Genomic DNA, 23,273 nt, shown 5'->3' on the forward strand with positions numbered 1-23,273 from the left:
GAACACGTTATCAAAAAAGTCAAATTTTATTAATAATGATGTTTTTGCTTTGTCAGCCAAAATTTAAGCGGAAATAAAAACTTTTTCAGTAATTGTGTCGGCGTCAAAGTATCGATAAAAACTTTACCCATATGGATGATCAACATTCAAAGATTCAAAAAATAAAACCTAATCAATTAAAATTGAAATCAAATATCTCACATAGGGATTTATCAATCTAGTAGAAACCAGGCTTGGTTAACCTCATTACTATTTTTATTATTGCTGTTCTTTCTTTTCATACTATTGTTTTTATTATTATTATTATTATTATTATTTTTATTATTATTATTATTATTATTATTATTAATATTATTATTATTATTATTATTATTATTATTATTATTATTATTATTATTATTATTATTATTATTATTATTATTATTTTTATTATTACATAGTAATTACAGAAAAGAGGTTGCATTACCCCTGCACAATTGAGAGCACTTGTCAAAAAATACAAATTTTGAAAAAAATGAATAAATATTGAATCCCTTTGAAGATACAGAATCAGCCAAAACGGTTTTTTGGAAGGAAATAGGTATAAAACAGCGCTTATTTTGCGATTGGGAGTCCTGAGAAACTGTTGGTGAGAGGAAAAGATGAATCAGAATCTACATTTTTTGTATGAACAACGCCACATGCTGAATCAACGAGTTAAAACAACAACATAATTAATCAATAATTTCAGCTAACTTTAATCAAGGAACAGTAGTGGACAAGATATCTTGAGTATCAGTTTAAAAAAACCAGCTGCAGTCCTATTCAATTCCTCTCCGTATGTATTTGGAAACTGTTATTTATAATTGACTATTTAGTTTTGTCCGTTGCTTTCTACAAACGCTACTCAACGAAAAGTAAGTATGTAAAAGTAAAGATTGCGTTTTAAGATGCGCGGTTTTTCAGCTGTCGAAAAATGTACCCTGCAGAAACTGGGAAAATTGGAATTGCGGAAGAGTTCCGTGACTGTATCATAAAGAAGCAGTCTCATGAAAGAAAGGCATCCTTGAGTGAGTGTCCAGTGCCATGAAATTGAATGCTAAAAAACGGTCTCGCAGTTAGAAAAAAGTGAATATAAATTCAGTTCTAATTATGAAATCAAATTCTAGTCAAACAATGCTGACTTGGAAAGATGAAGAATTCGAGGTGAATTCGAATATGAAAACAGCACAATTGAAAGGTTGAAAATCACGATATATGCTTTCTGAATACTGACTAAAACAAAGGTTAATTCAATTTTGAAGAAGATTTTGATGAAAAATCCAGCTGATTTTTAAATTAATATGGTTTAAACTTTCAAGAACCGTACAAAAAACTATGAGACTTTTCATCTCAGCTGAATGTAACAAAGTAATAGGAGCTCAAAAATCATAGTAACGGTGTTACTATAAGGTTAAAAAAAGAATGCAGAAAGTGCATATTGAAAGAAATAAAAATTTAATCTAAAAGTGCAAATTCATTTTCTTTACATTTCCTTTTTCCAATTTACATGTCACTAAAGGTCCTCTTCTTATGAATCAATTAATTCAGTTTCATATTAAATTTTTTTTGATTATCATTGTCTTAAACACAGAAGGCATTAGCAATGGCTCATCAATTATGGCTTCGAAATCAAAATTATCATAACTGAATAAGAATTTCTTCAGTTTTTACTTAAATCCCGGCTAATTTTTGTATAATTTTGTGCTAACTTTTGGGCTAATTTGATACCATCCCAATTAAGATGACTTTAGAGATGCGGCGCTTCAATTCCTTCTGGATTTCTTAGAAAAAAGTGTTCCTAGGGGGCCTTTAACATTGAATTGTTTTTCCTCCAAGATCATCGTTAACAATTTTTTGACAACACAGCTCGCTGCACTACTTGACTATTAGAATAGTTTAGCAGTACTTTTCATTTGCAACATTTTTTGAATTGTCTCCCCCTTTTTGAAAATGAAACTGAAAACATCATTTTGTGTAAGAAAGTAAATTAGAGCAATATTAAGAGATATAGTTAAAACCAAATTGCTGGTCAGAATATTCTCCTTCTTGATCTGATTAGAGCCTATTTGGAGCGCAATTGAGTCTTATCAGACGTGGATTCAAGCACACTTGAGCCTGATGAGAAGCAATTTTGAGCGCAATTGAGTCTGATAAGAGGTTATTTTGAGCGCACTTGAGTTGATTCAGAGATAGATTTGTGCGCACCTTTGTATGCTCAGAGGCAATTTCGAATGCACTTCGAATGCACGGTAGTCTGAGTAGAGGTCATTTTTGTTTGACTGCCATATCAGAGTCAGTTTCGTGGTGGAACTCAACCTGGGCTCCTTCTTCAGAAGTTCATCTTCGAACATGATGTAAAGTTTCGAAATCACGGTACCAATTTAAAAATGATCATCTCTCGCTCGCTTCGCTCACTCAAAACGATCATTCCTAAACTGGAACCTTATCCGTCAATTTACTAGTGCTTGCTCGCCATTACGTGACTCACCGCTTATGCTCCGCATTCGCTCTCGCTTACTACTAGCTTCGCTCAAAATCAACCTCATATACATCTTGCTTGCTAAAAGCTACTTATAAAAATATATTTGTGCTTATTAATAGATCAAATGTTCACTCGCTTACTACTAGCTAAGCACACTAAGAACCATAAATGGATGAATAAGTGAACATAGTGAAAAAAATAAAATCATAGGTGTCTATAAGCAAAAGGTTCGAATGCCTATGTATCCTGACTTTGGCAGGCACATAATTTTCGAGTATTGAATTATCAATAAAATTTTGCGTAATACGTGCACAATCTGTCAACTTTAATAAAAGTTATTTTGTATGTATTTAGTAAATATCAAATGTTCCATCACCCTCACGCACAAAATAATTCACTTATATTAATCAAATGTTCGATGACCCACACGCACGCAATTTCATATCTTCTGAAACCATCATTTGCAGAGTGCTTTTAATATTGTTAAATACCTTACCAAGTCCATTTCTTCCAGAATGTAATATTGCAGTATGAAGAATTTCGTAATCTAATTTTCATCTACGGATGCAGGTAAAATTTCAAATACATCATACTTAATTGCTGCTAACACAACTTCTTTAATATTCTTTGAAGTATTACTTGCCCAATGAGGAGCTCCTGAACCTGAACTATTTTGGACAGCTTCTATAACTACTTCTTTACTATTTCTTAATTCGTCCGATGCATTTCTAATTCGGTAGCCGTTGTGTTTAACAACTTCCAAAACTAATTCATTATCAGCTAGTAATTCCTCAGATTATATTTCAGAGACAACTGATTTATTAGCAATAGCACATATAGCTATATCTTTATCATTTCGCATTTCTGGAGCAGCATGTCTTAAAGAGTTAGCATTGATTGAAACAGCTTCCAAAGCAATTCCTTTATCAGCTTTATAATCCTTTGGTAATAGTTCTAGAGCCAGAGAATATTTAATAACAGTTTCTCAGACGATATCTTGATTCATTTATTGAAAACAAATTATTCAAATAACTTTTGGCAAATCATTATTTTTGAATATAACAGGGTTTCATAATTCCATTTTCATCAGCAGGATGTCTTTTTAATTCATTGAGATTATGTTGAAACTTTTTCCTCTGTAGAATTCTTGAGTCACTTTCGTTACAGATTTCTACACAATTTTTAGAATTTCTCTCTCTTGTTGGTATTATGACGCCTGATTCGAATGAGTTTTTCCAACTCAGTGAGAATTTACCCTCAACATCTTTGCCTTCATACATTTCGAAAATTTTCTAAGTGTCTAATAATCTGGTAATATCTCCAAATCCTTTTAAAGTCTTCTTTTCGTTTTTTATTCCGTATTCATTGATAGTCAAACAATACTTGATTTCAGAAGCTAGAAATAGTCCAAAAAATATTTCACCGTTTCCAAAAACGCTTTTGCCCTCCCTAATTTTTCACCGACTAAATTTGCTTTGTCTACTTTGACTCAATATTCCTTTTCGGTATATAGAGAATCGGTATCTCGCTAAAAAATATTGGTGCTTTTGAAACCATCTATAGTACTTATGAATTTGTTCATAATTCGATTACAATTACTTAGTATGAATGATCCTAATTGAGAAGGCGTAGTATTTGTGTTCTCTATTTCCTTATAGATACATTCATCTAAACTCAATATTACAATATAATTTCCATTCGCTATTTTCCAATAATCTTTCACTCAATCATCGAATTCAGGTTTCATCCAGTGTTCAGTTTGACAACAATATTCTTCTTCAATATCTCTCTTGATAGTTTGTCCATATAAGCTGTTCATTATTATCTCGACCATTTCTTGTAAGATATCTTCTCGTTTAGACTTATACTCAGTTCTTAATTGTGTATTAAAGTTTTGAAACGGAGACTCTTTTAAATTCTCTCTGTAAATTGCACCTTCATAAATCTCAACAACTTTACCAACAATTTTTACAATTTCTTCAAAATAAACACTCGTTAGAACATCTGTAGTTTATCCATTTCTCAATCGGTTAACTTCAATCTTATTCACATTTTCTCTTACAGCAATATGCTGAAGAACAATATCTTTTGGATTATGATATTTGATTTTGAGTTTTGCAGATGCAAATTGTTTTGTACCCAAATTCAATTGCTCTACTATTGAATCATTCATATCTTTTGCAAAAGCATATCCAGTTTCAATTTAAGGATAATCACCATCTACCATTGCACGTGGATATAAGCTAGTTGAATTAAATGCCATCAGTAGATCATTGAGATCGAGATTTTTAATTGCTATTGATATTGGTAACTCACTTAACTTTTCATTTACATAACGATCTCTAACTTTCTGATTACGATGTCTACAGTCATCAAAATGTGAATCATTTTCGTTTTCAATTTTAGATTTATATGTTTTGATGTATGAAATATGTTTCTCAAAAATTTCGTATTTATTCCCTGTAATTTCAAATTCTGAACTGATTATGTTGAAAATTTTATTCGAAACAACTGATTCATAACTCTGATCGAATGCACCAATTTTACCACCCGTGATAGATTTCCTCACAAGTATCTCATATACTTATCAGTGTAAGAATATATACCTTCATCATATCCACATCGCTTAGAGTTGAAATATTTCCATCCCAAACACGGTAGTGAAAGACAGTCCTTCATACCAAATCCTGTAATATTTTCCATATTGACCGAATATCGCGCGTATACAAACCCTAGTGATAGGATATTCAATTTCAAATAAGGTTCCCAATATTCAAATTGAGCTTCCCAAGTATCTTCATAAATTTCATTGTGATCATTTTTTTTTGATTTAATAGCGAAGAATGCAATTTATAAGTCTCGCCTAATTTTTTAATTGAAGATTTCATATGATTTGCAGTTCAATTCAATATGGGATATTGTGGTCGACCTTTACTATGTTTCTTAACATTTACCAATCCATTAAAAATTTTAATGCTAATAATTCTCTTTCCAGTTTTGATCATGATAGTAATTCTACACCATTCAGATGAATTATCATGAATAATCCAACTATCAAAACCAGATCCGTTATGGGCAATCATTTTCATTTCATTTTCAACAATAGTTTCTTTTCCGTTCTTATCGATTTTTTTTGGTTCGCCTTTCAAATATTTGCTATTTCGTGAATATATCACATAAAAAATTTTCTCCTGCAAATACTTTAATATAACTCTAGCATCTCACAATTTCTTTTCCGTCAAATCACGATCCCATTTCTCATTCCCTGATAATTTCGAAACCGGATAACACCCGATAGCATAGGGAACAGCTCCATCTATATTAAAAGTTTCAATATCATATACACAAATTTTATTGTATTGACTCTCTACCGTTCTTGATGTGAATTATTCATATTTTGAATATATTTATCTACATTGAGATCACTAACCCAATTATCAATGAATCTGAAATTATCTTCAAATTCTTCAACAATCTTCTTCAATGAGCTCCCCCAAATTACACAAAAGTGATTCTCATGAAGATATAAACAATTTCTGCGCTCTTTTACGCTTTCCGGTTTGATTTGTCATCCATTGAATAAACCAATACCAATTCCTTGTTGACTAACAAATGTTTGAATACGAGCTGAGTTCATAAAGCTTTTTTCTGCGATCCTCATTTCGAAAAAAATCAAAATATTGTTTTTTTATAATCTTATACCAGTTAGATAATTATTACACTTCAAAAAGCAGTTATTACCAGTTGGGATATAGCAGTTTTTACCATGAAATTCAGCAATATCAGATAAATGATTTGTACCTTTTCCAAAATTAGTTCTCTTTACGGGTTTAAATTTGGGAAGATCATATTCGATACTTTGACCATGAAAAATAACATCTTCACCCTCATATTTTTCATCTATTTTTTCGATATATGCTTCAAAATCAATTAACGTACGAATTTTCATATTAGTTTTTCACTTCACACCATTAATACTGAGATCGCCAATCAAATCAAAGCCCTTTGTGTTCTTCATTTTATCCTTGATTTCATATACATTCTTCTTGCTTATTCTATTTGATTTGCCTTCAGCTAATCTGAAGAAGTCACCCAAGTCAATATCTTCATTTGCATTTCGTTTGCGGTTTCGTCGTTCGCTAATTGATCTACGTGAACTTGGCTTTTCGAATTTTGTTCGTTGCCCTTCATTTTTTAGGAAATAAATTATTAAAAAAAATTAACAAAATTTAAAATTATTATCAAGATCGAACTGAAAAAATATATTCTGCTTCTGAGCAAGTATCATATATAACAAATCAAAATAAATAATATGCTTCAAATGGTGATCATTCTTCAGATAAATTACAAATCTCAATCCATTAGTTACAGCTCTATAAATAGCTTTTTTGATATCTACAGCAATTGGTTAAAAATCATCAGGCATATTAGAATATTTCTCAGGTAATTCGTTATTAAATTTCAATTTAGTCCCTTTAATTAGAGTGAGATGATATGCGAACTTGTCATAATTATCCCCACTATATCTGCTTTTTATTTCATCAATGATATAAAATAATCTTTTTTCAGCGTACTTCCTTCTATGAGTATACCTAGTTTGTCTTTTCTTGAGTTTGGGTTTATTGATAAAAATAACTCTCTCACAACTATCACCCTGCAACATATTTTCACCATATTTCAACAATCTAGAACTGCCAAAATAACTACATTCTTTGATTTGTATATTAGGATTATTTTCTGTTGGAGTAATGCTTGATAATTTATGTGTTTTATAATTGTTAATTATAAATCTTTGACTAAACTATAATATTTATTATTAACAAACATTTTCAATTAATAATTTGCAATATACTGTCATCCAATTGTACTGCTGTTTGATGTTTATTCCAATTTATATTGTTTTTAATTTCATGTCTATATTTAAATATTTAGGTTCATTAGTTTCAATCCATATTTGATTTTTATGAATAATATTTTTTTCTGCTAAAGGTGATGGTATTTCTCTGTAATTGTTGTTATTAATTGCAATCATTTAAATTATAACTGTTAGTGTTTTGGATCTTTGAATAAATATACCTGATAACCAAATTAACCTACATAATCAAAATCAAAATTAGGTATTGTTCACAAGTTCAACAAAACTTTCATATTTGTTCGAAGAATAGATTAACGATTGATTGCTATATATGTGAAAGTAGTACCTTTATTATCTTGAAATTCATCACTATTCTCGCTGTTGATATCAAATTTATCACTAGACTTATCACTAGACTCACTGCTAACATCAGAATCATCAATAAAGTCTATATCAGATTGATGTGTACTTACATCACTCGATATTTCATTATCATTATAAATAGTTTTAGATTCACTATCACTGAGTGAGATCTTTTACAATCGAAAACAATTCTGAAGTTTTTCTCATGATAATACTATAATTTAAATCAAAATATTTAATGTTATCATAATATCTATCTACTAATAACCATTTCATAACTCTTATTGCTTCATATCCATATTTCCAAATTCCAATCTCAGCTCCAATATTAAAACCCATATTACGAAATTTTTTAAAAATGGTATTATTAAAGTTTAATTTCGAACCCTTTAAAATCAACAAAGTTGTTGCAATCAATTTTAAATTTGATTCTCTATATATCTGCATAACATTCATGCGTATAACTGATATTTTTAATCCTGCCTATTCGTATCGATTACTAGATTTAGCTTGTTGTTTTCTCTGGACTTTTGTTAATTCACGTTTTTGTTTTGTAGCTATAGTATTCCATATTAACCACCTAAATTCATATGGATACTCTATCGGAAATCTTCTGTTACAACTTCTACAAATTGTAGCATATTTCATATTAGCCTCATCTTCAGCTAAGTCAGTTTTTGCTTTTAAGTTTTTTTTACTCTATTAATTGTAGTGTTCCGTCGTCTAATTCTACTACTGATTGTGTTTTTGATAATTTTTGTGTTGAACATAACGTCATATCATCTTTTCAAATATTTAGGCATTTTGGTTTCGAACATGATGCTACCATCATGATCTATGCATTTTTCGTTCTCAAGTCCTGTGTAAAATTCATTGTTTAGGTATTTCAATTATTAAAGAACAAAAATTTGAAATTAGTTTTCTAGGTTTAGTTTTGTCGTAATTTGATCATTTTCGAATAGGGTTAATTTTGTTCTTTTTCAATATCGATAGATTATATCTTTCACGTAAAAAGTCAGTATGATAACTCGGTATAGTATCAATAATTATTTCTGTTATCATGTATAGCTTATTAATCCAATTTGTAGTATCACCCTTAGAGAAAGTTTTATCAATATCAGGTGTCCTAACTAAGTCTCCTAATTTTTTTTGGTTTTCGTTTTCTCTTTTTATCTTGTTAGTTGTTTAATACTTTCTTTTCTTTAAAGAGTTTAGTAGCGCTTCAATTGGTGTCATCTTCGTTGAACTGTGAACTGTGTTGTTATGTTTTTTATTATTGAATCAAGAATATCAATCCAATTAGCATCTTCATTTTCAAATACCGGCCTCTACAAAAGATTTCGTATAGTTCTGTTAAATTGTTTGGCAAAAATGCGCCTTTCGATATATATCTAGAATACCTTTTTATGTTTTGAGATGTCAAGTAAAATTCGAAGATTTTATTTGCAAATTCTTTTCCTTCATTAGTTTCAATCATTTCTGGTTTTCTCTTTGATTCAGTCAGGATTTCAGCAAATGCGTCTTTGTTTGTAGATGCATATTGATTTTTCAATGGAATAGACCATCCATTCTTTGAAAAATTGTCAATAACAACCAAAATGTAACGATGTCCTCTTTTGTTTCTCACGCTAAAATAAACAAGATCAAGAGGATCAGCTGACCAGGTATCGTCTATGCTTTTGATAATAGTTTTTTTATTTGGATAAACTTTTTTAGGTGGTCTATCATAAATTTTATTAATAAAAATCTTGGTTAAATCTTTCTTTTTCAATTAAATCAGCGATAAAGATATAGTAGCCCACCAGTTGTTAGATCTCCAATTTTGACTCCTTTTCCAGTTATACAAATGTTACCAGCTTGCATTCCAGCACTCATGATGGCTTTGGAGTTCTTACTAGCTGCAGCAGCTCTCAATTGAGTAGCTACCTCTAAAGCTCTATCTGGATTAGCAATTAAGTTTTTCAAACTGGTTTTAACACATTATTATGAACTTCCTGGAAGAATTTTTTGATTCGTTCTCCTTCCATTTCTAATTGTTGAGGAGTATACGGTAAGCTTTTGGTTTTTTTTGCATCCACAATGTCCTTTTAGGTATAACCTACCAGTTCCACTCATATGACCATAAGGAATTTTAGTAATGCCGATTTTTCCACATGCAAATTTAGAACTTTTAAGAAAAATAGTCCCTCTCGTCATTTATTTGGTTAAAATCTTTGACTCATTTTTTGTTGCAGTTTGCACATTTTCCTTTGATGATTATTATTACTCTTTTGGTTTTTGGATTGACTTTTTCAATTTGATTTTCCTTAATTGTGTGTGAAAAATGTCTCCCCCTTAGGCAAAAAGATTCATTCATTAAATAGCCGTGAATAATAGTTAATTTTTTTAAAATCATAAACTCTGTTTGCTTGGACAACTAAATCATGCTCGTGGTATTTGTTACTTTTAGCTCTGTTATCTTTTGCTAGCAATGGTTGAATATTATAGTAATGCGATGCTTGTTTTAGTCGTTCAATATCTTTCAAATCGAATGAAGATAGCTGTCGAACGTGGTCTAGTTCTATATTTTCCCAGCACATATTCGGAGCCATTAGGAACTCAATGTAATTTTTTAATTCTGATTAAGTCATCCCCAATAAATCTTCTGTTCCATCGTTTTTAGGTGTTAGTTGTCGCAACAGAGCTTTGCGTAATCTGTTTCTCAGTTTGGTTGTGAGTTTGAAATTAATATCATTCTCCTATCTGTCTTTTTTATATATTCTTTTATTATCAAGGTATCAATCTCTTTTTAATCTTTCCCCACATTTTTCTTCTTTCGTTATCATTTAATTGCAATCTTTTAAATTAGAATATTTAGTGGTTTTGAATCTTTGAATAAAAATACTTGAGAACCATAATTATCTACATAATCAAAATCAAATATAGTATTGTTCACAAGTTCATCAAAATTTTCATATTTGTTCGACGAAAAGATTAACGATTTATTGCTATATATGTGAAAGTAGTGCATTTATTATCTTGAAATTCATCACTGTTCTAGCTTTTGATATCAGATTCATCACTAGACTCATCACTAGATTCACTGCTAACATCAGAATCATCAAAAAAGTCTTTATCAGATTGATATATACTTTCATCACCCGATATTTACTATCACTATATATAGTTTCAGATTCACTATCACTGGGTGAGATCATTTACAATCGAAAAATCTTCTGAAGTTAATCTTATATTTTTATCTTTTGTTCACAATAGTATAAATTGAATCAAAATAATTAATGTTATTTTAATATCTATCTACTAATAACCATTTCATAGGTCTTTTTGCCTCATATCCATTTTTCCAAATTCCAATCTCAGTTCCAATATTAACACCCATATTACAAAACTTTTCAAAAATGGAATTAATAAAATTTAATTTCGAACTCCTTAAAATCACCAAAGTTGTTGCAATTAAATTTAAATTTGAATCTCCATATATCTGCATAATATTCATGCATATAACTGATATTTTTAATCCTACATATTTGAATCGATTACTAATTGTAGCCTGTTGTTTTCTTTGGATTTTTGTTAATTCAAACTCTTGTTTTGTAACTATAATATTACATATTAAACATCTAAATTCATATGGATTTTCTATCAGAAATCTTCTCTTACAACTTCTACACATTTTAGCATATTTCAAAATAATCTCATCTTCAGTTAAGTCAGCTTTGATGATAAGTTGTTAATTTTTTACTCTTTTAATTGTAGTGTTCCGTTGTCTAATTCTATTACCGATTGAGTTTTTGATAGTTTTGTGTTGAACATAACTTCATATCAATTTTTCAAAGATTTAGGCATTTTGGTTTCGAGCATGATCTTACCAGCATGAATTATATGTTTTTCGTTGTGAAGTTCTTTGCAAAATTTATTGTTTATGTATTTCATTTATTAAAGAACAGAAAATTGAAAATACTTTTCTAGGTTTAGTTTTGTCATAACTTGATCATTTTCATATAGTGATAAATTTGATTTTTTCAATATCGATTTATTATATCTTTCACGTAAAAATCAATGTGATAACTCGGTATAGTATCATACATTATTTCTGTTATCGTGTATAGCTTGTTAGCTTGTTATTCCGATTTGTAGTATCACCCATAGAGAAAGTTTTATCAACATCAGCTGTTCTAACTATATCTCCTAATTTAATTTTGGTTTTTAATTTTGCCTTTCATCTTTTAAATTATTTCATTAACTCTTTCAGAAGCTTGAATTGCTGTCATCTTCGTTGAACTGTGAACTGTGTTGTTATACTTTTTTATTATTGAATCAAGAATATCAATCCAATTAGCATCTCCATTTTCAAATATCGGCTTCTTCAGACGATTTCGTATAGTTCTGTTAAAATTGTTGGGAAAAAACTGCCCCTTTCGATATATATCTAGAAAACTTTTTTATGTTTTGAGATTTCAAGTAAGAGTCAAAGATTTTGTTTGCAAAATCTTTTCCTACATCAGTTTCAATCTTTTCTGGTTTTCGTTTTTGATTCAGTCAAGATTTCAGCAAATGCGTCTTTGGTAGTAGATGCATATTGATTTTTCAATGGAATAGTCCATCCATTCTTTGAAAAATTTTAAGAACAACTAAAATGTAACAATATCCTCTATTGTTTTTCACGCTGATATACACGAGATCAAGAAAATCAGCTGACCAGGTATCGACTATACTTTCCATAATAGTTTTTTCGGTGGGTAAACTTGTTTAGGTGGTCTATCATAAATATCATAAAAAATTTGGTTAAGTCTTTATTGTTCAATTAAATCAGCGATAAAGATATAGTAGCCCACCAGTTGTTAGATCTCCAATTTTGACTCCTTTCCCAGTTATACAAATGTTACCAGCTTGCATTCCAGCACTCATGATGGCTTTTGGGTTCTTACTAGCTGCAGCAGCTCCCAATTGAGTAGCTACCTGTAAAAATCTGCCTGGATTAGCAATTATTTCTTCCACTGTTTTCAAAACTTTATTACAAACTCCCTTGAAGCATTCTTTGATTCCATCTCCTTTCATTTCTATTTGTTGAGGAGTATACGAAAAATTTTTGATTTTTTGCATCCACAATGTCCTTTTAGGTATAATTTACCAGTTCCAATCATAGGATCATAAGGCCTATTGGCAGCGCCGATTTCGATTTTTCCTCATGCACATTTAGAACTTTTAAGAAAAATAGTCCCTCTCGTCATCTATTTGGTTAAAATCTTTGACTCATTTTTTGTTGCATATTGCAAATTTTCCTCTGATGTTTATTATTATTCTTTTGATTTTTGGGTTGACTTATTCAATTTGTGTTTCATTCCAACAGCTGTTAACGTCAAAGTTATTCCAGATGATACTCTTAAAATTCCACTAAATATTCCTGCTATAATTGAAATAAATCTCTTAGTATTAAGGGATCTATAGTTTTTCTTATATTTCTCTTCAACCTCGATTAGCTTTCTATTTACCCTTCAGAATTTTAATTTAAATCTTTGATTTCATTATCTGACTTTTGTCTGACTGAGATGAGATCTGATTCGATATCTTTTTTTAAGTATTTTTAGGTATTATTCATTTAATATTTTCAAAGCCAAACTGTTTTCTATTTGTTTTTGAAAATAAGAGTGAGCACATTCTCCATTATTAATTTCATTAGCATATTTAAATATATTATTTGATAGTAAATAATTCATTACTAACTTTAATATTCTCTTATCATTTGATATATTATTTGTTTGAATAATTTTGTTTTTTCATAAAGTTGTAAAATTGTAGTATTTGGATCAAACTTAAACTCAAAAACAGTATCATTTTCGTTCGCATTCAATACTTGATTTGTTTTCTGATAATCGATCATTTTACCATTCCTGAAAATTACATATTAATTATCTATTTAAATATTACAAATCTAGTCCTAACTGCAAATATATTAATTTGATTGCAAGCTTCAAATTTTATTAGATCACCATTTGAAATTTCAATAGAATTTTGGAATATTGTGACCGCATGATGTTAATTTATAGGATTATTAAAAGTTGAAATAACTGAGCCAATATCTTCAATTGAAACATGTATAGCAGTAGTGGTAGGCCCACCTTTCCCTCCCGTATTTTCTTCCCGATGATAACATAAAAGTTTCTGAGTTAAATTCGATAATGTGTTTTTTACTATTCACATAAATGTTTGTTGCAACATCATTATCATCAATAGGATTTTTTGCATTGGTTATTCTTGTATCGTTCAAATTATTAATAGTTCCAACTTCCTTAATATATAAAGCTATAATACATCTATCTCTTTATTTGTAGCATGGTTAGCATTTTCACCTTGTAATCGCAAGAAAAAATTGAAATGATTAGTATTATTGACAACTTCTTCACTTTCAACAAATGACCAAGATTTTTTTATAGAGAATTTTTGATATTGACTACTTCCTTTCCGCATACCAAGACCAAAATGTTTACCAATGCTGTTATTGACACCACTCATAATAAATGTCATCCTATAAGTTTTGTTTTTTACTAATTCTGGAAGATTAATTTTTGGAAAATGCATTGTGAAACTATTAATGCCGGTGCATTTATATCTTTCAAATTTTTCACCTAAAAACGATAATACATTCGCAGTGTAATTTGATGTTTTTTTTGCCACCGTTGAATGGAAATTCATCAGATTTCAATCTATAATGTTTATCATAAATGTGTGGTGATGCAAAGTTTTTTTCAAGCTGGTATTTCAGAACAAAAGGAAGTGTGGAGATAGCGGCTTTTACATTGTTATCAATAAAAGATTTACAAACTGCATCTTTTTCGTTTTGTGGCTGAACAATATTTGTTATTTTGTTTCCATTCATTTTAGTTACCTTTGTTTTTTCTTACTATTGTGTTATCGTTATCAAAATATTTCTTAGTAACTAGGTCGTATTCTTTTGTTGGATTATCACTATTAATAATTTTATATTGAAATTTTAAATTTATTCATTTATTTTGTCAGAAGTATTTAACGCTTCAAAATTTAGAGCAGCTATCTCAATTGTTTCATTTATTGTTAGAGATGCAGGATCAATAAAAACATTGAATTCTTTAATATTATTATGTGTTGCAGTTGATTCAATCAGTTGGAGAATGATTGTTAAAATATTTTTGGTACTACTTTGATTTGCAAATCCAAATTTAATATTCTCTAGTGATTGAGCGAATTAAAAATCGTAGAGTATATCTTAATCCAAAGTTTATATTAAGATTTGATACTTGAAATTTTGCTGCTTTCGCATTTGGGCCAGTAACTTTAAAAAAAGTATAGGATATGCCAAGAAAACTGTTATCAGGAGAAACTTCACTAGTAGCATTAGTTATACCAGTTAGATGAATTTTATATAAATTATGATAAACAAATTTACTTGGAAATATATGTTCTAGTTCTTTTCGTATTAAATCTGGAATTTCAGAATCAAGCTGGTATTTCAGAACATAAGGATGCGTGGAGATAGCGGCTTTTACATTGTTATCAATAAAAGATTTACAAACTGCATCTTTTTCATTTTGTGGCTGAACAATATTTGTTATTTTGTTTCCATTCGTTTTAGTTACCTTTGTTTTTTCTTACTATTGTGTTATCGTTATCAAAATAATTCTTAGTAACTAGGTCGTATTCATTTGTTGGATTATCACTATTAATAATTTTATATTGAAATTTTAAATTTATTCATTTATTTTGTCAGAAGTATCTAACGCTTCAAAATTTAGAGCAGCTATCTCAATTGTTTCATTTATTGTTAGAGATGCAGGATCAATAAAAACATTGAATTCTTTAATATTATTATGTGTTGCAGTTGATTCAATCAGTTGGAGAATGATTGTTAAAACATTTTTGGTACTACTTTGATTCGCAAATCAAAATTTAATATTCTTTAGTGATTGAGCGAATTAAAAATCGAAGAGTATATCTTAATCCAATATTTATATTAAGATTTGATATTTGAAATTTTGCTGCTTTCGCATTTGGGCCAGTAACTTTAAAAATAGTATAGGATAAGCCAAGAAAACTGTTATCAGGAGAAACTTCAATAGTAGGATTAGTTATACCAGTTAGATGAATTTTATATAAATTATGATAAACAAATTTACTTGGAAATGTATGTTCTAGTTCTTTTCGTATTAAATCTGGATGCTCAATATTGATCTTCTAGATCTAATTTTCACTTCTTCTATTTTGTTAATCAATTGATTATTAAGATAACAATAGTTGCAAAAGCTATATCTTGCCCAATTAAGCCTTTTGCAAGATAAATATAATCGTTTTGAAAATCTTCATAATATGAAACTCTGGTTAAACTACTTTCACCAATTTTTTCACTCATATATTGTTTTGTTGGTAGCGTTTTTGGTGTTGAAATAAAATCATGATTGGCGACATCAATTGAATCTATGTTATCGTTCGTTTTTTTTATAATTTATTATTGATTTGTCGTCTTTAACTTATTTTATAGTGGCTAATTCAATAACCTTACCCCTTTCCATCTTTTTAAGAGAGATATAATCATTTATTAGTGGTTCATATGTTGGAATTCTTAGTAATGTACTTTCATTAATATTTTCGTCAACAATTTTTTATTGACTGTGTCAAAATCATTGATAGGATTGACTGAGTTTTTAATTTTATATTGTTGTTTCATATCAATATCTTCTTCCATATCAGATTCAATCTAATTTGGTCGAGTGTAACTCTTGGTAACCCCTACATTAGTATCTTTGCTTCCATTATAAACCGCTCTTACAAAATTATCTGTCATTTATTATAGTCATAATAGTTTTTCTGAAACTATAACCATTATTCATTAGAAAAAGATAACATAAAAAATAACTAGCCCAATTATATTCGTTTACGTTCTGTATTGCGTTAGAATTTACATGAAATTCACACCATAAACCATCAGGATTGTTTTCAGCAAATTGATTGGATATTTTTGTTGGAATTTCAGCACAGAAGCTATCGAAGTAGCTCGAACCGTTGAAGGCAACCCAGTGAGCTCCGCGATTATAATCTTCCGTCAGGTTTATGATACCTTTTTTATTGTAAATTTATCTGTTCCAATATATATATTCTAAAATCTTTTACTACAATATTGTGTGCAAATTGAATTGTTTTTCTACCAGATGTTGATTTATTTTTTGAATCATGTTGTTTCATAAATTTATCCATTTAGATAATATCAAATTGACGTTGGCCATCGCTTGATAATGAAATAATTGTTTGTGAAAATTTTAATGCTGTTGCTGGATAGTTAGTATCAACTGCGTCATATCCTACTCTAAATTTAAATTCCACTGAAATTGGTTGCGATGAAGGATCATCTTTTTGTGCTCTGAGATCAATACCCAAGGGTTATAAATTTCTTTGAAATCTTCAAATAAAATGATCCTTCATCTCTAATACAATCTTTGTAAAATCTAAAATTTTCATTGCAGGGCTCATTATACTTATTTCTTCCAAAATTTATCTGATAATCATGTTCATGATATCTAACAGATCCTATATTGCAAGAAGCTTCAAAATACATCTAAATTATCAAATTTTGCATTATTTTGCCGTTGATTTGGACCTGTTTTTGCTTGTGATCGAAAACCTACAATGACATAAATTGGAATATCAATATCAGATAACGAACCAATTTCCATTCGCCATTTGTTCTTTGAATTTACTTGTTTTGATGATATCATTCTTGATACAAAGGAATATTCTGTGTTATTTTTTGCTAGAAAGTGTTCATTAACTAGAGAAATATTATCGAACGAAGAAGTATTATGTCTTACGTACCAGACGATATGTTTAATTTCTAATTCTGCCGCAACATCAGCAGCAACACCAGCGATTGTATTATATATACCATTCCCAATATCTCCACTTTTCATTGTAAAAGTATATCCCATGCCATAATTTATTTTATCGAGATGGGCTATATATCCAAAAAAAAATGTTTCATATAGATTCTAGTGAAAATTGTACCTTTTTCTACTGTATCATTGAGTAGTCTGTCACGTTTTTAGTATCAATTGCATCTGATGTTTCTTTTTTATAACTGATCGTCATATCTTCTTCATTATCAGATTAGAGCTTATACATCAAATAATAAAGCGCTATAAACATTATCAATAGTTTCTAATACTTTCGAACGAAAAGATTTTAATGTCATTTCTCTGAATAAACTAACCCTAAACAAATTGATTGGTTGTATGTTATCATTATCAACATATCGTGTATCACTTGCATTTTTAAGAGTTTCTATTTATAATTCTATGTATGAAGCCCTTACATCAGAATAGACATCTTCCCTGTGTATAAAAATATTGAAAGGGGAAGTTCTATTAACAGCTTTCATTGAAGTTGGACAATTTTCAACAGAATCTAATTTATATTTTGTAGTATGAATTATTTCAAGTCTATCCAATTGATAATTTTCTGATGTAGTGTTTTCGTTAAATTCTTCTCCCATTTATAGAATTAAATTTGATGTCTTATAAGTTCTTACAAATCCACCTCCTGTTAGTTTCCTAAGTTTATCATAATTTTTTTTTGGTTAGTTTAGTTTATATTTTTTGTTTCTTAGATGTAGGTTTTGTATTTGGTTTGGATTTTGCTTTCGGATCTAGCGTCATTTATATATCAATAATTCTATTTCATGTGATGTGTAAATTCTACTAATTCACCATGCATTTCAACTCGATTTGTTGTACTCTCCTAAAACCAAAATCCTATACCATCTAACTTCTCTTTATATATGTACTTATAGAGATCTAGGTTAGGTTCGCAAACAAATTTAGCACCAGGAACTTCATTTAATTTAATAGTCAATAAAATGTTTGAAGGTAATCCGTTTTTTAAAGAGCCAACAATACAATCACAGAAGAGATAAATACGATGTATAGCAATGATATTAACTTTGTTCTTAGAATAGTTGAATTGATTTGATATGATTTTTGATCCAAATCCTAAAAGATCTTTTAGAGTGTTAAGTTGAGTAAAATCAATTTTATATCCTTTATTATGATGAATAATAGAATGAAGTGTAGGAGTGTTAGCTTCAATATATATTGGATTTTCTGATTCGTCTGTAAAGTTAAGTTCAAGAGAAAGTTGTCTGACAACTTCATCATTAATCTGTTTTATCTCATAAGCTCGATATGGAAAAACGGTTTCTTTCCAATTTGTACCATCAAAATAAACAATTTTATTATTCTTAGAGTTTATATTGAATATTCAGTTGTAGGTATTAAATGAGCTAACCCCAATAACGTAATTACCATCTGAAACATCAAGACTATCTTGAAAAGTTTATTTAAATAAGTCTGAAATAAAACTAACTTCGTTAGGAATTTGTGGTAAAGGACGTGTGTTTTTATCAATAGAGTTCATAACTGGTAAAAGTTGTTCCATTTATTCAATAAAATTATTCAAACCATTTTCATGTTCATAATTTGAATGTTCACCCAGTCGCTAAAGTTCATGTAAAATTGCTGATGCCTCTCGATATGCATTGCTATTACCTGCGAACTGTTCACAAACAAGAACTTCTAAACTGTCATCTAGAAAGGCAGGATTAGATGATAAAATTATAAAGTAGCCGGTACCTTCAATTTCCTCACGATTAAGTATGTAATCAGCCATAGATTCTTCATTGGTACCATAATTCGGTATCTTATCTAAAACACGATTTGATTTTACATCTCTACCTAACCCACCTGCATATGCTATAGATTGTGTGAGACCTTCTTTTTCTTCGTCTGTCAGTTGATTAGCATTTATCTTACTTCCTTTTAAAAATAATTGGAAGAAAAATAGAGTTATTTGATATTCCGATTCATCAAATTTTATTTTTCTGTCTACGATCTTAAAAGGTTGATCATTCACAAAGTAATTATAAAAATCGTTTTTTAAGAATTTGAATTTTTTTTGTGTGTTTTCATTGCTTAACAGAGCAGAAAAACTATCAGAAATTTCAACATCAATAGCCATAATTTTTTCTGTTTCTTCATTTGAATTTGTAATCACTTTTTGCATTGAATCTATATTCTATTCAATAGCTTCAGTTTGATTATGTTTTTGTTTTGTGTTTTCTTCTTGACCTGGTTTAATAACTTCGGTTTGTTTTTTCCTGAGATCTGTGATGGCAGTATTTGCTTCTGTTAAATTATAATTTAGTGTCTGTTTATTTATTTTTTTATTAAGTTGCAGTTTTTTAATATCTTTTCGATGATTAATAATTGGTTTCATTTTATCTATGTCTTCGATTTTATTAGGGGTATAATATGTCATTTATAAAATGAAAAAAGGATTATTGCCGGTATATAAATTTTATTTAAATTTTTTCGATATCTTCCTTCATTTATGTTTTTTGACATATCAATAGCTATTGGTTGATATTTGGTTTGCCAGCAATTAGAGCATAATAATTTGAATTCTTCACTATTCATATCCATACTAGCTTTATCTTGAAATAAATTTTGAACATCTCTGAAGTTATTTGGAATGAAAATGAAAAATAAGTTACCATTTGCTCTTGTTGTTCGTTTTGGTAGTTCATAGTAATTTTGGCTATTAATGAAGACTTAAATATTATTGTGACGAGATCTTTTGAATAATGCTTGTATTCTGGGGTCGTTCATTTCTTTTTCATTGAGATCGTCCAGTATTATCATAGTTGACTCACCTGTATACTCTTGCGGATATTTTAATTCATCAATGTTTTCATTAAGAATAAAAATTTAATCTAAAAGTGCAAATTCATTTTCTTTACATTTCCTTTTTCCAATTTACATGTCACTAAAGGTCCTCTTCTTATGAATCAATTAATTCAGTTTCATATTAAATTTCTTTTGATTATCATTGTCTTAAACACAGAAGGCATTAGCAATGGCTCATCAATTATGGCTTCGAAATCAAAATTATCATAACTGAATAAGTCTTTCTTCAGTTTTTACTTAAATCCCGGCTAATTTTTGTATTATTTTGTGCTAACTTTTGGGCTAATTTGATACCATCCCAATTAAGATGACTTTAGAGATGCGGCGCTTCAATTTCTTCTGGATTTCTTAGAAAAAAGTGTTACTAGGGGGCCTTTAACATTGAATTGATTTTCCCCCAAGATCATCGTTAACAATTTTTTGACAACACAGCTCGCTGCACTACTTGACTATTAAAATAGTTTAGCAGTACTTTTCATTTGCAACATTTTTTGAATTGTCTCCCCCTTTTTGAAAATGAAACTGAAAACATCATTTTGTGTAAGAAAGTAAATTAGAGCAATATTAAGAGATATAGTTAAAACCAAATTGCTGGTCAGAATATTCTCCTTCTTGATCTGATTAGAGCCTATTTGGAGCGCAATTGAGTCTTATCAGACGGGGATTCAAGCACACTTGAGTCTGATGAGAAGCAATTTTGAGCGCAATTGAGTCTGATAAGAGGTTATTTTGAGCGCACTTGAGTTGGTTCAGAGATAGATTTGTGCGCACCTTTGTATGCTCAGAGGCAAATTCGAATGCACTTCGAATGCACGGTAGTCTGAGTAGAGGTCATTTTTGTTTGACTGCCATATCAGAGTCAGTTTCGTGGTGGAACTCAACCTGGGCTCCTTCTTCAGAAGTTCATCTTCGAACATGATGTAAAGTTTCGAAATCACGGTACCAATTTAAAAATGATCATCTCTCGGTCGCTTCGCTCACTCAAAACGATCATTCCTAAACTGGAACCTTATCCGTCAATTTACTAGTGCTCGCTCGCCACTACGTGACTCGCTCTCGCTCTCGCATTCGCTCTCGCTTACTACTAGCTTCGCTCAAAATCAACCACATATACATCTTGCTTGCTACAAGCTACTTATAAAAATATATTTGTGCTTATTAATAGATCAAATGTTCACTCGTTTACTACTAGCTAAGCACACTAAGAGCCATAAATGGATGAATAAGTGAACATAGTGAAAAAAATAAAATCATAGGTGTCTATAAGCAAAAGGTTCGAATGCCTATGTATCCTGACTTTGGCAGGCACATAATTTTCGAGTATTGAATTATCAATAAAATTTTTCGTAATACGTGCACCATCTGTCAACTTTAATAAAAGTTATTTTGTATGTATTTATTAAATATCAAATGTTCCATCACCCCTTACGCACAAAATAATTCACTTATATTAATCAAATGTTCGATGACCCACACGCACGCAATTTCATATCTTCTGAAACCATCATTTGCAGAGTGCTTTTAATATTGTTAAATACCTTACCAAGTCCATTTCTTCCAGAATTTAATATTGCAGTATGAAGAATTTCGTAATCTAATTTTAATCTACGGATGCATGTAAAATTTCAAATACATCATACTTAATTGGTGCTAACGCAACTTCTTTAATATTCTTTAAAGTATTACTTGCCCAAAGAGGAGCTCCTGTACCTGAACTATTTTGGACAGCTTCCATAACTACTTCTTTACTATTTCTTAATTCGTCCGATGCATTTCTAATTCGGTAGCCGTTGTATTTAACAACTTCCAAAACTAATTCTTTATCAGCTAGTAATTCCTCAGATTATATTTCAGAGACAACTGATTTATTAGCAATAGCACATATAGCTATATCTTTATCATTTCGCATTTCTGGAGTAGCATGTCTTAAAGAGTTAGCATTGATTGAAACAGCTTCCAAAGCAATTCTTTTATCAGCTTTATAATCCTTTGGTAATAGTTCTAGAGCAAGAGAATATTTAATAACAGTTTCTCAGACGATATCTTAATCATTTATTAAAAACAAATTATTCAAATAACTTTTGGCAAATCATTATTTTTGAATATAACAGGGTTTCATAATTCCATTTTCATCAGCAGGATGTCTTTTTAATTCATTGAGATTATGTTGAAACTTTTTCCTCTGTAGAATTCTTGAGTCACTTTCGTTACAGATTTCTACACAATTTTTAGAATTTCTCTCTCTTGTTGGTATTATGACGCCTGATTCGAATGAGTTTTTCCAACTCAGTGAGAATTTACCCTCAACATCTTTGCCTTCATACATTTCGAAAATTTTCTAAGTGTCTAGTAATCTGGTAATATCTGCAAATCCTTTTAAAGTCTTCTTTTCGTTTATTATTCCGTATTCATTGATAGTCAAACAATACTTGATTTCCAAAAACGCTTTTGCCCTTCCTAATTTTTCACCGACTAAATTTGCTTTGTCTACTTTGTCTCAATATTCCTTTTCAGTATATAGAGAATCGGTATCTCGCTAAAAAATATTGGTGCTTTTGAAACCATCTGTAGTACTTGTGAATTTGTTCATAATTCGATTACAATTACTTAGTATGAATGATCCTAATTGAAAAGGCGTAGTATTTGTGTTCTCTATTTCCTTATAGATACATTCATCTAAACTCAATATTACAATATAATTTCCATTCGCTGTTTTCCAATAATCTTTCAATCAATCATCGAATTCAGGTTTCATCCAGTGTTCAGTTTGATAACAATATTCTTCTTC

This window comes from Convolutriloba macropyga, chromosome 13 (assembly GCF_964194025.1).
Source record: "Convolutriloba macropyga chromosome 13, txConMacr16.3, whole genome shotgun sequence".
NCBI classification, from domain to species: domain Eukaryota; kingdom Metazoa; phylum Xenacoelomorpha; order Acoela; family Convolutidae; genus Convolutriloba; species Convolutriloba macropyga.